Source organism: Nannobrachium achirus, assembly GCF_963921795.1.
Source record: "Nannobrachium achirus genome assembly, chromosome: 10".
Classification (NCBI taxonomy): domain Eukaryota; kingdom Metazoa; phylum Chordata; class Actinopteri; order Myctophiformes; family Myctophidae; genus Nannobrachium; species Nannobrachium achirus.
The window spans coordinates 962,978-979,466 of record NC_137819.1 but is presented as its reverse complement, the minus strand read 5'-3'; positions in this window follow the sequence as shown (position 1 = coordinate 979,466).

Genomic DNA, 16,489 nt, shown 5'->3' with positions numbered 1-16,489 from the left:
GTGATTGTGTATTATGATGCAAGTTAGTATGATGTGTTTTTACAGGATGGATTTGCTATTGTTCCATGGCAAAATATGATGCACAGAATTCCACCAGCCCAGCAACCATATCGACGAGTGTCACGCTTCAGACATGGGAGTGTACTGAAGTCAAAGTGTTCCTTCCATCCATCGATGTTCCATTGGTTCTAGTCTTTCCTCGGATTCCTTGGCTGTTGCATGCAGGTGGCAAGAAATGCACTAGGAAGGTGCCCTGTTGGTCTCAGCAGTTGTACTGTACTTCTCTGCTACCATGTTCTGTCAAGGTCTTTGCTTCTCCAAAGTTTTTTAAGATATTGTACTATACTCGGTCAGAAGCCATAGCTGCATACTTAGTCCCCACCTGGCTCATGCAGTCATCTCCAGTCTTGGCTAGTGGTGCTCCAAGATGAGACACTGCTTGATGCAGTGGAAGCATGTGCCATAGTGCACCCCTAGTGCCATTCTGCAGCCAGATCTCCTTCATCCCCAGTGCTTGAATGTTTAGGGTGTAGTATAGCATTAATGCAAAGGAGACTACGACAACTCTATGGGGTCCGCTCATAATCCTGACGTTAGGGTTATGGATAGGTTTAGTTATAATGGGTTCAATTGACTCCACATGTAACACCAGCCTCCTCAATCTAGATCGAGGTCTGGGATCTCTTCACCACCAGCCCCTTTTGCAGGGAGCCCCTCATCATCAGAGACAACAGAGCTGACAGACACACCCAGAACGCTCTGATGAAGGCTCATAGCCGAAACGCTTAAGCGTTCTTGTTGGTTTGTGCCAATAAAAAAGTGGAAACGTGAGTACTTTATTCTCCACTGATTTAAAGTTTTGGATGTGCTACCTTTTTGATGCCCTGTTAGGGTATCCCCTCATGCCCATATATGGGGATCCCCAGACATCAAACCCAGGCCCTAACTCGCCATGGCCCTGCTTGACTTTTAACATATGTTTTATGCCCATATATGGAGATCCAATATTGTCATCAATATTAACTCTCCCACCGCTTCGAACGTTCACGTTCGCCCGATTGCGCAAGACCTCTCCGCCAATACGGCGCTCGTTCGGTTCGTTCGTCTGATGACTGTAAGCTGATGAGGGGTCGCGCGGCCGTCTACTGTAAACACATTTTCCGCGGTGATGGTGTAAAAAATCCATTATGCGTTAGATCAACGGAGAACAATTCACTTCCTTGTTGATTTCCTCTGGCTGTAAGGCTCTGTAGCCAGTGACTGCTCTGAATGTACGGCAACACATAGCAGGACAATTCACATTCATTCTCGTATGACGCCGCCCTCTGCTGCCTGGCAGACCAAAGTGCACTATTGCACAACCCAAAAAAATAAAAATAAATAAATAAATGTCTGTCTGTCTATCTACTATAACGTCGCAAAGGTAAGCCGCTTTTTGATGGCACCAGACCCAATAAATAAATAAATAATCTGGCAGTATGAGAGTTAAGGACATATCTGGCATGTTTTGACATAACATTGTTGACCCCTGATCATGCAGGGGTCTCCATTATGTGTAACTGGTCCAATACACATCACTGGCCAGATGGCCAAGAATTGGCACGCATGTCGCCCTGAGGCGTCTTACTAGTAGACACATCCATCCCTCAGCAACTTTCCAAATTCTGGGTGTCTGAGGAGAACAAACAGTTCTCCAGCTGTGTGTTCGGAATATGGTGTCCAATCAAGCCTGTGACAATGTTACCATCATTGTCGGACGACAGTGGCTCGGTATAGAGCGCCTGCCTTGAAATCTGAAGGTTCCAGGTTCGAACCCTGTTCCTGGTTATGTGTCAAAGTGTCCTTGAGCAAGACACTGAATCCCTTACTGCTCCAGATGAGCAGGTTGGAACCTTGCATGGTTTCATGGTGTGTTAATGGGTGAATTGTAAAGTGCTTTGGAGAAAAGCACTATATACTGTAAATGCAGTCCATTTACCATTGTCTCTGATGAAGATGACAAAGGTGGAGTAGAGATCCCAGACATCTTGAATAGGATTGAGGAGGCTGACACATGGTGCATGTACTGACTCCATTATAACCAACCCTAACCTTCACTAACCTAATTGGTCGGAATAATGGGATGTCGGAATTATGGCGGACCCCAGAGAGTTGTTGTCTCCTTCGCGTAACTGCTATACTACACCCCATATTTACAAGCACTGGCTGCAGAATGGCACTGGTGAAAATTGGAAATGCTTCCACAGCATTGATCTTGGAGCACCACTAGCTAAACAGTGATCAAGGCACATATGCCTTGGAGACTGGAGATGAATGCATTCTGACCAAGTACAATATATCTAACAAACTTTGGAGACTGAGAGGCAAAGACTTTGACAGAACAAGACACAGCATTGGTAGCAGAGAAGTACCACAGCTGAGACCAACAAGGCACCTTTCTAGTGCATTTCTTGCCACCTGCTTGCAACAGCCAAGGAACCTGAGGAAAGACTAGAACCAATAGAACATGGATCAGGTCATGACATTAGGCTTGTCCTTTGTGCTGTATGCAGACTATGAACTGCCCATATACTATACTATGGAGTGGAGGGAGCAAGGAGGGTCATTAGCAGTCCTTTTGTTATTCATTCTATTTCAATGTCTGACTCAGTTTATCCGGACAAGTGACTTTTGTGCCCGGACAAGTGAATGAGAAATGTACTTGTCCAAAGGACAAGTGCCTCAAAAAGTCAATGTCAAGCCCTGATGGATGGAAGGAACACTTTGGCTTTAGTACACTCCTGCCATGTCTGAAGTGTGACACTCAACGTTATTGCTGCCTTGCTGATGGAGTTCTGTGCATCATGTTTTGTGATGGAACAATGGCAAATCCATCCTGTAAAAGCACATCACACTAACTTGCATACACAGAATCACAATATGGTGCACTTTGAGGGAAATTGTTGTTTAATTTTGTGTGTGATTTTGTTATGTGATGTTATTTGTCACTTTTATTCGTAAATAGTCTTATTTGCTCATTTAAACACCCATTTAAAGTCCCCCTTTAAAGTTAAATGGGGGTGTTTACTTATATGTATCACTAGTATGTCTTTTGTTATAAACAAAACAAACTATTATGAAAAAATAAAATAAAAGTGCTAGTAAAGACAAAATCGTTTTTGAAAAATGGCATTGATATTGATATTTCAAAGACAAGATGATCCTTAATGGTCAAAACAATACCAGAAATGAATTATACATGTCAGAATTAGTTGATTTAGACCTACAGCACCTGTTTTTACTCCTAACAATGGCCAAGTTGTGGCCATGGTCTTCGGAATTACAAAATGACCTTGACCATGACCTTTCAAGGTCCAAATCACCCAAAATGGTCAAAACAATATCAGAAATGAATTCCCCGCACCCAAATTAGTCAGAATGGAGGTATTGCTTGTGCATATACACAAAAGTTGGATTTTCATTATAGCCGATGGCGGCCATATTTGATTTGGCCATTGCGCCATTCGTGCCACTATGGCGGACGAGCACCTCTGTGATTTTTCATGTCTAGGGACCCACTGACTTAGTTCAGGTGAGAAACTCCCCTCACACCAAATTGCGAACAGGAGTATAGGCCAGATACTGGAGTAAGTGCAGGAAGTTTGGCCTTGTGCCCTTCAAACCAATGGCATGACCTGAGGCCACAGTGGCCTTAATGCCCCAGCTGACTGTACCACTTTCTGCTCTGTCTCTTTCTTGTCAATATGTAGACAGTAGACACCAGTGTCTCTTTCTTGTCAATATGTAGACAGTAGACACCAGTGTCTCTTTCTTGTCAATATGTAGACAGTAGACACCGGTGTCTCTTTCTGGTCATGTAGACACCAGTGTCTTTGGTTGAGATTCTGAAATCTTAACTCCGCTGAGTCCCCATCTTTAAACCAATCCAGTGACTTTGATTGGTGCAGGGCTGAGCATGGATCAGATTGTAAATACCATCATTTATCTATTTCACTGCAGATTAGGTTATCATCCCTAACCCTTAAATTCAACAATAGATTCAATGGACTAAAATCTTGTTTTATTTGATGGCCTTCCTGCCCTGGCATTTGGCCTTTGTGCCCTCAAAAAATGGACAACACCAAAGGCCAAGTGGCCTTGCCCCTAAAATGATGAAATTCCAGGCCTGGATGGGACTGCTCTCTTTCTCTTTCCCATTGATTGCAGTATATTAGCTATTGTATCAGTGAAAGTTTACTCAGCAGGAATTAATTCATTCTTAAAACCTTAAGTCACTTATAAATCTACCCTAGAGAGAACTGTAACGAAATACATTTACTCAAGTACTGTATTTGGCAGGATTGATTGTGGGGTTTTTGAGGATGTCATCACAGTGTACTTTGCTGTACAAACCCCAAAATCAATCCTCCATGCAGTTCTAGGCAACACAGAAGGGTGGGGACTTTTTTTCTTATTTCCACATAACTCAAAGGTATATTGACATAGTTCAATATTGAAAATGGGTGGTTTTCACCTTTAAGTACAATTTTGAGGTATAGAGGGTATGCGCATGCATAAAGTGAATGGAAATGTCGTTTAATGCAATCAGATAGGCAGTGGCGTCAGTTCAGAAAAAGCTAAGCTCATGTTGCCATACCAACAGGCATTATACATTTATTTTAAGAAGTACATTCTATTTTCACCCCGTTTCTACGGTTTCTTGGGCTGGATATGGCAGCCTGGAACGGTTGTTCAAGTGCAGCTAAACTTGGCATGTTAGTAAACGTGCCACAATTAACAATAATGAATTGCACCTGTGCAGCTGACCTGCAGAACCTGGGAATATACCATTTTGTCAAGATGGAGAGAATACAAGTGTGGAGAATATAATTATAATACCTTGTTAAAGTAACCATTTTGTAACATTTTGCATTTGTAGTTATTTTACTGTAATTTAACAACATAATAACCAGCACAGATTGACAAAGAGATATTTAAAAGTAACTTTTATTTCCCCCCTGGACCCAGGGTATGGCAGCTGCATACCCCTGCCATACTCAATTGACGCCCCTGCAGATAGGACTTTTCTGTTTGGAAGGGGCTGTCAAGGCCAGAAAGTAGTTTGTTGCCACTCAGTAGGCGTTCCCACATAACGTCCGGAGTTCCGGGTATGATGATGATGTCATAGCTGCAAACCCTCTATTTTTTTACTTTATTGGAGTATTTCCCATTTTCTACTCCACTACATCTCAGAGGCATATAGGCCTGTTGTACTTTTACTCCACTACAATTATTTTCTTACTACTCATTTTGTTGATTTTGATTATTATTACAACACATACATTAACCACTAAAGGCCCATTCCCACTGGGCCAGATAACAGATAAAAAAATCTCTTTCTCCAGATATTTTTCCATTCAAAGTGGATGGTAGATACAGATAAAAAAAATATTTGCCACAGATAAAAGTATCTGTGGCAAATATCTGTGGTAGATATTTTTTATCTGTATCTACCATCCACTTTGAATGGAAAAATATCTGCAGAAAGAGATTTTTTTATCTATTATCTGGCCCAGTGGGAATGGGCCTTGTTTAGCCCTATATATTTCGACAATTTGAAAATATCAAATCTACAAGCTCACAATGCGTCGCATAGCGACGCATTGTGAGCTTGTAGGTCTGCTATTTTCAAAATATTTTTTATACAATGCTAGATTTTCTTTTGGTACACTTTGATGCCAATACCGTTACTTGTAACAGAGTATTTCTATATTACAGTATTGGTATTTTTACAGTACAAAATGTTAGTTGGTGAAAGGGTCTTTCTGTGTGGAGTTTGCATGTTCTCCCGTGTCTCCTAGGGTAGGTTCCCTCACAAAAAACACGCAGTAATCCTGGTCTCTATAAAGCCTCCCCCTGGCCAGCCGGGGTGCCTGATGGAGGGGAAAGGAACTGGTTGGAATAACGTGTTCCTTCCACGCTCTGGGGCAGGGGTGGGCAACTTTGATGATGGAGAGGGCCACTACATTTCCACACTCACTCCAGACTAGGGCCACAATGCATATACATAGCAAAAATAGCCGATCTACAAGCTCAAAACGCGTCGCACTGCGATGCGTTTTGAGCTTGTAGATCGTCTATTTTTGCTATTTTTGAATGGGAATCCTAAAAAGTTTTTTTTTTCTTCTTTTTTCTAAAAAATTCAAATGCATTTATATGTTCTTATGTTAACATAATGAACTTAAATACAAATACATTGGACATAAAACATACAATAACATGTTCATACTAGTCATTAAAGGGGAAGACCACCCATTTTCAATATTGAACTATGTCATATCTACATGCTCACATGGAACATGGAAAAATTTACCTATTTTAATCACTTCAGTTTATATTAGCAGCTTAAAGGGGAAGACCACACATTTTCAATATTGAACTATGTCATTAATATACCTTAGAGGAGTTTTGTGGAAATAAAAAAAAAAGTCCCCCCCTTCTGTGTTGCCTAGAACTGGAGGATTGATTTTGGGGTTTGTATTGTAAAGTACAATGTGTGATGTCATCAAGTTGTAATTTGCAATACAAACCCCCAAAACAATCTTCCAGTTCTAGGCAATACGGAAGAGGGGGAACTTTTTTTTTTATTTCCACACAACTCCTCTAAGGTATATTAATGACATAGTTCAATATTGAAAATGTGTGGTCTTCCCCTTTAAGCTGCTAATATAAACTGAAGTGATTAAAATAGGTAAATTTTTCCATGTTCCATGTGAGCATGTAGATCTGCTATTTTCTCAATAGAACCTTGTTATACCAAATGTAGCACTGTAATATTGGATCATTCCGTTCTTGACAATAAGCAATCCTACTGTTTGAATGCTGTATACACACACATGGAGCAAAAATAATGATAGAAAAAAATACAAAGGATTTCTTTTTTCAACTTCGACTTTCGACTTTCTCTGGTGGGAGTCGACTTGTGTAATGAAGTCGACTCAGTCGACTTGTCGACTTTTTAGTTAATGCCCTAACATGCGCTACCGTACGTCTAACCGGGGAAGCTCCCCCCTGTCATGTGAAAAGAAGCGGCCTGCTCACTCCTCATGCACTGAAGGAAGCATGAGCTCAGTTCGGGGCTCTCCCCACGCGTGGCAGAGGGAGAGCAGAGCCCAGGATTACAGCTTAGGCAATTGACACTGGGTGAAAAATGGGTTACAAAATCGTGGGATAAAAATGTAGAGGAAAAATGTTAAAGTCGGATACTTTTTCCACCACTGAGAGAAGGGTCTGGTTTGGCTTGTTGGAGGAAATCTGATCCGGGCCTGGAGGATGGGTGGCAGGGGTGTCACACCAAATTCTGGGCCCTGGGTACAAGAATTCACTGTGGGGGCCCCCCAGGAATGTTCTTCATAGAGGGAGGGGGTTTAACCCATTTAGAATGGGAACGCATTATTACGCAATATGTTGTGCTTTAACTATTGACAAATAGCAGATATACAAGCTCACGAGTTTGTAGATCTGCTATTTTTGATAAACCGTGAAAATCTTTGAATATTTCAAATCCTTGAAAAACCTATGTTTCGAAGTCAGTGGTGCTCAAACCTTTTCATGTGAAGGACCCCCAAAATGAAAGGCCTATATGTATTTGGCCACGGACCCTCATCTCAAAATATATAGTTCCAGGGACCCCCCCCCAGAAGCAAAATTCGAGTTACAAATGTTCGCTTATATATTCAAAGACATGCGCACCTTTTCACGACTTTTCAAAAATAGCAGATCTACAAGCTCGCAGCGCGGCACTCGGTGCCGCGCTGTGAGCTTGTATATCTGCTATTTTCCAATAGCTTAAGTATAAAATAATTAGGGGCCCTATAGTAACTCAGTCCCACTTCCCCCCACCCCCCTTGTGACACCCCTGCAGTGTGCAGGCCAGAGAAAACACTGGCTCATTTAATAATGTTTGAACATTGAGTGTCCGTGCAGTTTGTCACACCGCCGTGTCAGAAACCCACAGGGGAACATTGTCTAAGAAGGTATGCTCTCTCTCTCATAGGCTACGCTCTCTCTCTCTTTCTCTCTCTCTCTCTCTCTCTCTCTCTCTCTCTCTCTCTCTCTCCTTCTCCAATACCAGGAGTCCTCTCTCGTCTGTCCGTCCGTCCGTCTGGCTGTCTTTCTGTCTGTCTGTTTGTCCTCAAATAAAAACCACACCTAGCGTCTAGTGAGCGGTGCTATTTACGAGTTCATTTCGTCAAAGCATCCCGCTATAGCTAATCGCAGCGCGTCCTGCGAAACAAACTTTGAGCAGTTTGCGGCTGTGGTTACTTTACACCACTGGTTATATGCAGCCACTTGGGTCTTATATAGGCCTATGCTTTGTCGTCTAGGGCAGGGGTCTTCAACGTTTTCAGGCCAAGTACCCCTTAGTTGAGAGAGAGATGAAGCAGGGACCCCCCACAACCTGTTCATAGATTCCATTTAGTTTAATTGTTTGACAGCACACTCATCAGTTTATTTTGGATTCATGTCAATTTGTGTTTTCAGATATTTAACCACTTGAACAATACTTAATAAACAATACTTAATGACCGCTCTGTACTTAGTCTGCTCTTTTTCCCCTCTACACCAAACCTCGTTGCCGAAAATAGCTGCGCTGCGAGGCGGTGTGAGCTTGTAGATCTGCTATTTTTGGCTAAAGTTCTCTGAATATAAAAGGAAAGAAAAACTTTTATATTTTCTATCACTCAAAGATTTGGAGGACCCCCTGTAGTAACTCTGAGGACCCCCTAGGGGTCCCGGACCCCCTTTTGAAGACCCTTGGTCTAAGGAACAGATAAGCTTGTGGAGTGTCTCTTTTCCTTTTGTGTGTGTGTGTGTGTGTGTGTGTGTGTGTGTGTGTGTGTGTGTGTGTGTGTGTGTGTGTGTGTGTGTGTGTGTGTGTGTGTGTGTGTGTGCGTGCGTGCGTGCGTGCGTGCGTGCGTGTGTGTGTGGGTGTGTGTGGAAAATGTTCCCATATGATGGGGGATGCCAGGTTGAAAATGGTTCACTTCTAAGAGCGTTGTTTGTTTGTTTGTTTGTTTGTTTGTTTGAGAACTTCATTGACTGAAGGGCTGGTGAGCTACTCTGGGGTCAAAGTTCAGCGGGGGGTTCTGGGTAAAGTGCTGATTGTCGGAAGCGTAGGGGTCGCCCAGGTCAACGTCACACTGTGACAAAAGCCAGTCACTCTTTCTCTTTGTCTCCAGTCTTTTTCTCACGTGGGCTATAGGTCTAAAGGCTATAGAACAGTGAAGTCATGACGTCACTTGCTCATCCCCCTGTTCCACGGAAGTAATTCTATGGTGCATTGTGGTCCAAAAATAAACAAACGGTCTTTGCGATATTGTCGGAGAGGTGGCTCTGTATGGTTTATGATAGTCAGTCAGTCATAAGTGATAAAGCCTGTTTCTAGAGAAAATGTAACTAATTGGGCGACAGTAACATTAGCGTTTTCTCACCATCAGTTGATTCTTCATATCCATATGAGTCAAACCGTTGAGATCATTACATTTTTGTTTATGTTTGGAACACAGTTCTTATATGACGCGATATGAAAAAGGTCAAAGGGAATTCAGAATGGGGGAAGAAAACCGCGAACCAAGTAGGATGTGTAAATTACGTCACACTTCAGGCCTACACAAGCAAAGAGAAACCAGTGAACATAGAGTAGTGAAGTCCTGATGTCACTCGCTCATCCCCTGTTTCCCGGAAGTACTTCCCCCCCCCCCCCCTCTACATTAAATTATCTTGTCCCAAAAAACAGCCAATCTGCAATTTCCGCTGAATGCCCCTAGAGGGGGGGGGGGGGGGGGGGGGGAGAGAGTTAATTGACAGTGACAATGAGCGTAGTTTACATACAGTTATTACCCGGCTTGGTTGAATGCTTGATTCTGATTGGTCAATCGCTGAAATCAGAGGTCCGATTTTCCCTGATAACAGACCGCTGCTAATCAAAGACTCAGAATACCTGCTGCAGTCAAGCTGCACTGCGTGAATCTTGTGCCGTATCTAACATGTCACCCATGTAAACAACCACACAGCGACATTTAGAACTAAACGTTGCTCTCGAGAATGTTTTTTTAAATATTTTAAGCGAGAAATAGACGACGTAGTGTCAGAAAATGGATTCTATCAGCACTTCCTTGTTTTCCTTGGGGACACCCAAGCGCAACACTTGTGGAACACTTCCAGCCGTCTGTAAACAAGGAAATACTTTGTTTTGTTTTTAGTTTTGAGTCGAATTATTAATTTTATTTAGTAGCCGGGTAATAAGCGGGATAATGAATGGCTCCTTGGTGAATGACCATATATAACATCCCTTCGGCCTGATAACTGTTATCAGATAAGTTATCAGGCCGTCGGTCTGTTATATATCGTCATTCACCGCGGAGCCATTCATTATCCCTTACTTACAGTATATGGGGAGAAATGACAGTAACACAAATGACGGGAAAAATGTCCCTGGTCAGATAGATGTACACTATTGGAGATCTCTGTCTACCGATACATCTGGTGACATCAGGCACGTGCACACATAGATATCAAAGGGGGCTCGAGACCCTGCCCTTTTATCCTTTTGTAAAAAGTGCCCTCTCCAGACCATGAATGCAGTTTTTTTACTATGGTGAAATAAACGCAAATGCCCTCTTTCTATGAAGGCAGCAAGGCAAGAGAAATGCCTCTCCTGAACTTCAATGCAGCATCTTATGTTGAAGGAATTGCCCTCTTTGTGTAGAAATCCATCCCATACGCCACATCTCCAGTATTGACTTGATTAGTCCAGTTCAATATGTCCAAACATGAAAGGTTCTTTCAAATTTTCGGGGGATTTTGAAAACTAGATATTTTTAGAGACTTCAGAGTATAACAAATCAGAAAAACCAAGGAATGTTTTTCACGATTTTTCAAAAATAGCAGATCTACAAGCTCGCAGCGCGGTGAGCTTGTAGATCTGCTATTTTTCAATAGTTAAAGCACAAAATGTGAGTGAATCCTTGTACCCAGGGCCCAGAATTTGGAGTGACACCCCTGTGGATAAGATTAGGCACAATAAGCAAAACACTGGCGGCACATGTTTTAGGAGTTTATTTATGACCTAGAGGAAACACATACATACAATACACACTTTCATCCTAACATCATCGCACACACATACAAACACACACACACAGCACGTTGCTGGGCAGCCGCCAGGAAGAAACCCCAAATACAAAGGGAATACATAATTGCTCATAAAAACCACACCAGGGGGTCTAATGAAGTACTGTCAACCTCCTAGACACATGAAAACCAGAAAAATTACAAAACTATGGCACCGCCTCTTTAAAGCGTATATTTGTAACTCAAATCTGTCTTTCTTGTGGTTCCTGGAAACAGCTTATTTTGAGATGTGGGTCCACGGTCAAACACATATAATCCTAGGGGGTCCTTGACATGAAAAGGTTTGAGAACCACTGATCTAGAAACAAGTTTTTAAGACATTTCTAGGTATCTTTCAGGTCTTGCCGGGTTAAGACGGCGGTGAACCAGACAGTGAGGCGGCCGCAGTTTTCCCGGTGAACCTAAGCGCAACGGTGGGGGCGCGGGAGTGTGGGGAACACGGCGATGATTTTATTTTTATTTTTTATTTAACCTTTATTTAACCAGATAAAAACACATTGAGACATGATCTCTTTTTTGAGTGTGACCTGGCCAAGAGGCAGAAATAAAAAATTACACAATCCTTGCTTACATACAAGACATCACAACAAAAATAGAACATCCATGATACACAAAACAGATACCTAAGAACTCCAAAAATACAAAATGTACACTAAATAATAAACTAGTTTGCAATTCACAGAGTACACGCACAGTGTGCCCAATGTACCCAAAGGAAGAGATCACAGAGCAAATTAATTACAGGTCTGAACATGTGCAAGCGTTTGTAGATCTGTCTAGAGTGATTCTCTTAAAACTTCTCAAAGGAATAAACACAGCCAATTTGATGATGGAGAGGTTATGTAGCTTTATGTATTGAGAGGCTCTCTTGCTGATTTCGTAAGAGACTCGTCGCCAATTGCAAGATATTTAAAAGTAATTTGGGCCTTTCTGTGTGGAGTTTGCATGTTCTCCCCGTGTCTCCTAGGGTAGATACCCTCACAAAAACATGCAGTAATCCTGGTCTCAATAATGCCTCCCCCTGGCCAGCCGGGGCGCCTGATGGAGGGGAAAGGAACTGGTTGGAATAACGTGTTCCTTCCACGCGCTACGTCCATCCCGGGGAAATCCCCCCTGTCAGGTGAAAAGAAACAACTTGGACTACTCATGCATTGAAGAAGCATGAGGTCAGTCCGTTGTCTCCCCAGGCGCGGCAGAGGGAGAGCAGAGCCCAGGATTACATAGGCAATTGGCACTGGGTGAAAACATGGGTTGCAAAATCGTGGGATAAAAATTATAAGTAAAAAAAAAAAAAAAAGTAATTTGGGGCCATGATGATAACCTCTTCTTCCCACTACTAGACTGTGTTATTGTTTACAACCACAATTATTCACGTGTGGCAAGATCGCGGTTCTAGTTTTACTAGTAGGTTAGTGTAGGCTTTTCAGAAGTTAATTTAATGTTTTCCATTTCCTTTATCCTCATCTAATCTTGCGCTAATTCGCCAGGTTTTAGGAACTAGTAGGCATTTCAGAAGTTAATTGAATGTTTTCCATTTAATGATTTCCTTTATCCTCATCTTGCGCTAATGCACACAACTGTTTTGGCCAGGTTTTAAGGTCTTATTATTTTTTTATTTCTCATAAGCTCGCGACCCTCCTTGCCCATCGGCCCCCACCGTTGCGCTTAGGTTCACCGGGAAAACCGCGGTCGCGACAGTGAGATATTCCGTGTGTTTGTGTGGCAGCAGCCTGCAGTCCCCTGCAAACACCAACGTGTCTGCAAGACTTTTTTCTTTCCTTTTCTTTTTCAAACCCAAGTCCTTCCAAGTTCCAACCTTGCCCTAGTTTGAGATGTTTCCCTACAGCGCTGCGGTGCAACATCAAAGCCGGCATAGTGGTGGTGAGGCCAGATCGTTTAAACTCCTTGACAACAGCGTCTTTCATGGCGTCATCCCAGTCAAAAGTAGAAAACTATGTGTGTTAATCATGAGATACGGATGGTGGTGGTGTCGATTTCTTTTAATGGAGCAGAGCCCTGCTGATCCTGTGTGAGCGACTGTCTTTTAGACTGACATGCTAAAAGACAGAGTATTTGTTCTGTTGCTGATACACTCAGAGGCGTCAATTGGATATGGCAGTTGCCATACCTTGCCTACAGGGGAAAAATTAAAATGTACTTCTTAAAATAGATTCATCATGACTGTTGCTAAGGCATGGCAACATGACTGGCGTCTTGCACGCGCGCAAAGGCGCCAACATTTGATGATCATCAGTGGTTCCCTTAATTAGGAATGCGTCAAAAACAAACCAAAAAATATGTACAGTATATCCATGAATTCAAGTCTCCATGGGGAGAGTAATAGATAGAAAAAAAGGCATTTTGGGTCTGAACGCTGAACTATCCCTTTAAACATGACATGACGCTATGAAATATACAATGCTGAAAGTTATTTACAAAGCAACACAGAAAAAGGAAATGTTTATGCTGGATGTCAGTAGGGAACCCAGCAAGCACGTCAGGACCTGGACCAATCAGTGACGTCTCGATTTGGGCCAGATCACAGCCCACATGGGGACGATCTTGACGTGAGGACGTCATAATGGACTTTTTCGTTTGACAGGATTATTGTTATTGTTTGTAATGTTAGTTGAAATATGAGCATATAAGGTTATTATTCTGGGACATATCTGACTAGTTATGCTATTTATCTGGCCTAGAATATCACCTGATTTCAACCAACATAAATCCTGTCAAACAAAAAAGTCCATATGACATTGCCTGGCTCCAGCCAATAGACCCGCCCACTCTCTGAGTGGACTGCTTCTCTTGGTCTGGAGTTGGCATATGACGCGCCTCTTTCCATGGTATCTTGTAGTGGTGCGCGGGCCGACCCGGTGCCCCCACCCGCCCGCCAACCCGCCCGCAAGTGGGTGGGTGGGTCAAGGTTTCAGACCTTTGTCAGGCGGGCGGCGGGCGGGCGGGTTATCACCACTCTCACGTGCAAAAAATAAATAAGAATAATCACCTGTTCTTATTTGCCTTTTATTCTTAATAAGAGTAGGCCTATAATAATAAGAATACAACGTTTGAATACGAGCACGAGCGAGCGAGTTTTAAAATGCGCCAGAGAGGAGCGAGGTTTCTCCTCTGCTCCTTGGTGCGAGGACCATTCCGCTCCTGTTGGGGCCGCGAACCACATCTTGCCAACATTTGACACAACGTGAGCAGAGCAGAGAAGATGCACAAACAATTCAACGCGTGTCGCTGATCAGGATTTCACTTATGTCTCTGTCATCCACACAAATCCGTTTATAGCTAAATACTTTGTGTCGGTTAAGTTATATAACCAGCCAGTCAACGACTCAACGGATACGATTTGAAACACAACTTTCGCAAGTGAGGCGGATTTTTTGACTGAATGAACCAACCACGCTTACCTCGAGTCGTCCCATCTCTCCAATCTGGTGATTAATCAATAACCAACAGGATTTAATATTGTCCGTCTGCTGTCTGTTTAAAGTGCAAGGCCGCTGTATAAATATGATTGACATAAAACCGCCATTCTTACCCCGACGATGCCCGGCGATTTAGAGAGAATCTTTGAATGAATGTCTTTTAGGCTAAACCCCAATTTGAACAACACGTTTGTTTATTTAGCCCATGACAATATTGTGCTACTGTAAACGTTTCTGTAAAGCGACTTTGGGTACTTAGAAGAGCCGTATATAAAGATGAGCTATTGTGGAGATGATATACCATCTTTTTTTCAAATGCGGGTTGCGGGGCGGGCGGATTCGTTCATTTGTATATTGTTCTGCGGGGCGGGCGCGGGCGGGTTACGTTCCGTGCGGGCTGTGGGTCGTGCGGGTTATGAAAAAAAGCTGACCCGCGCACCACTAGTATCTTGGCAAACCAACCAATGAAATCAATGTAAGACAGAGGAGGGGTGGGTCTAACTTTTGAAAATCAACAGAAACAGTGGAGGGAGGGGTGGCTCAACAGAGCTCTTAATTGCTCCCTTTGAACTTCAAAGGGGTTCTGAACTGCAGTAATTGATTGAGCCATACAAGTGTCAATAGCTCGTTAGTGCTTCTCTCTAATCAATGAAACATCAAAGACAACGACTTGTTTGATGCCTGTCATACAGGGGAGGGGGAAATGTTTTGTGTACACAAGTCAAACACAACCCCTCCCACCAGATCTCTTGTGATTGGGAATTTCAAATTTTAAATCCCCTCCCCTTTGAAATCTCTTGTCAATGGGACAATGTCAGACTCAAGCTCCAGCGCAGAGTCTGAAATCAGGCTACATATGACATCCTGGTAATGACGTCAAGATCATCCCCATATGGGCTGTGATCTGGCCCCAATCCAGACGTCACTGATTGGTCCAGGTCCTGACCGTGCTTGCTGGGAATGTATAAGAAAAGCAAACCAGAGGCGTCAATTGGGTATGGCAGGGTATGTATGGCATACCTTAGCTTTTGCTGAACTGACGCCACTGAAGCAAACAAACATCAGTCTGACATAGTTTGTCCGTGTCTTCCAGCCATCTTTTCCAACTTTGGAAAATAAATGTGAGTAACCGTTTAAAAATCTGCAAAGGTTTTGGCAACTTTTAAGTAATTTTTTATACACAACTGTAACTACAATCTGAGAACAGAACCACATGGAAATGCTTACCTTCACTATAGTGACTCTATTGTCAAGTATATCTGTTTGTATACTGTACATTAGAATGCTATGGAAACACTACAAGATACTAATACAGACCCACTGAGCATGTTTCGGGCTATTAGACATCCATATGGTCCTACACGTCGAGACACCACTTAAAACTGCTAATCAACGCCTACGCGCCTAAGCCTAGCCGCAGATTGGCAGTTTTTGTATTTTATGTTTTATTTTCCGTCTAGGAAATCAACACTGGTCTGTAATGTGTCAATCTAACGGTATCTTTCTCTTGCCAAGGCAGCGTTGATTTATACTCAACTTTTGAGCCAAATTTAATCGGTTCGGTTCGAGGAGTCACATAATCTTGGTGGCGCCGAAAGGCCGAATTAATGACGGTGCCCGCAGATCTACAAGCTCACAGCGCGTTGCAATGTGAGCTAGCCTTGTAGATCGGCTATTTCCACTATCAATGTTATTAAAATGTTGTCATTTGTCATATCTGCCATGTGCAACTTCAAAGCCTACAAGCCAAACAGAAATGTAATTTTCAACGACAAAAACACAAATAAATCGTTAATCGCAATTATTTGAGCGACAATTAATGTGAAATGTCATAATCGTGACAGCCCTAGTCATATTGTAGTTTAGACAGAGCCGAA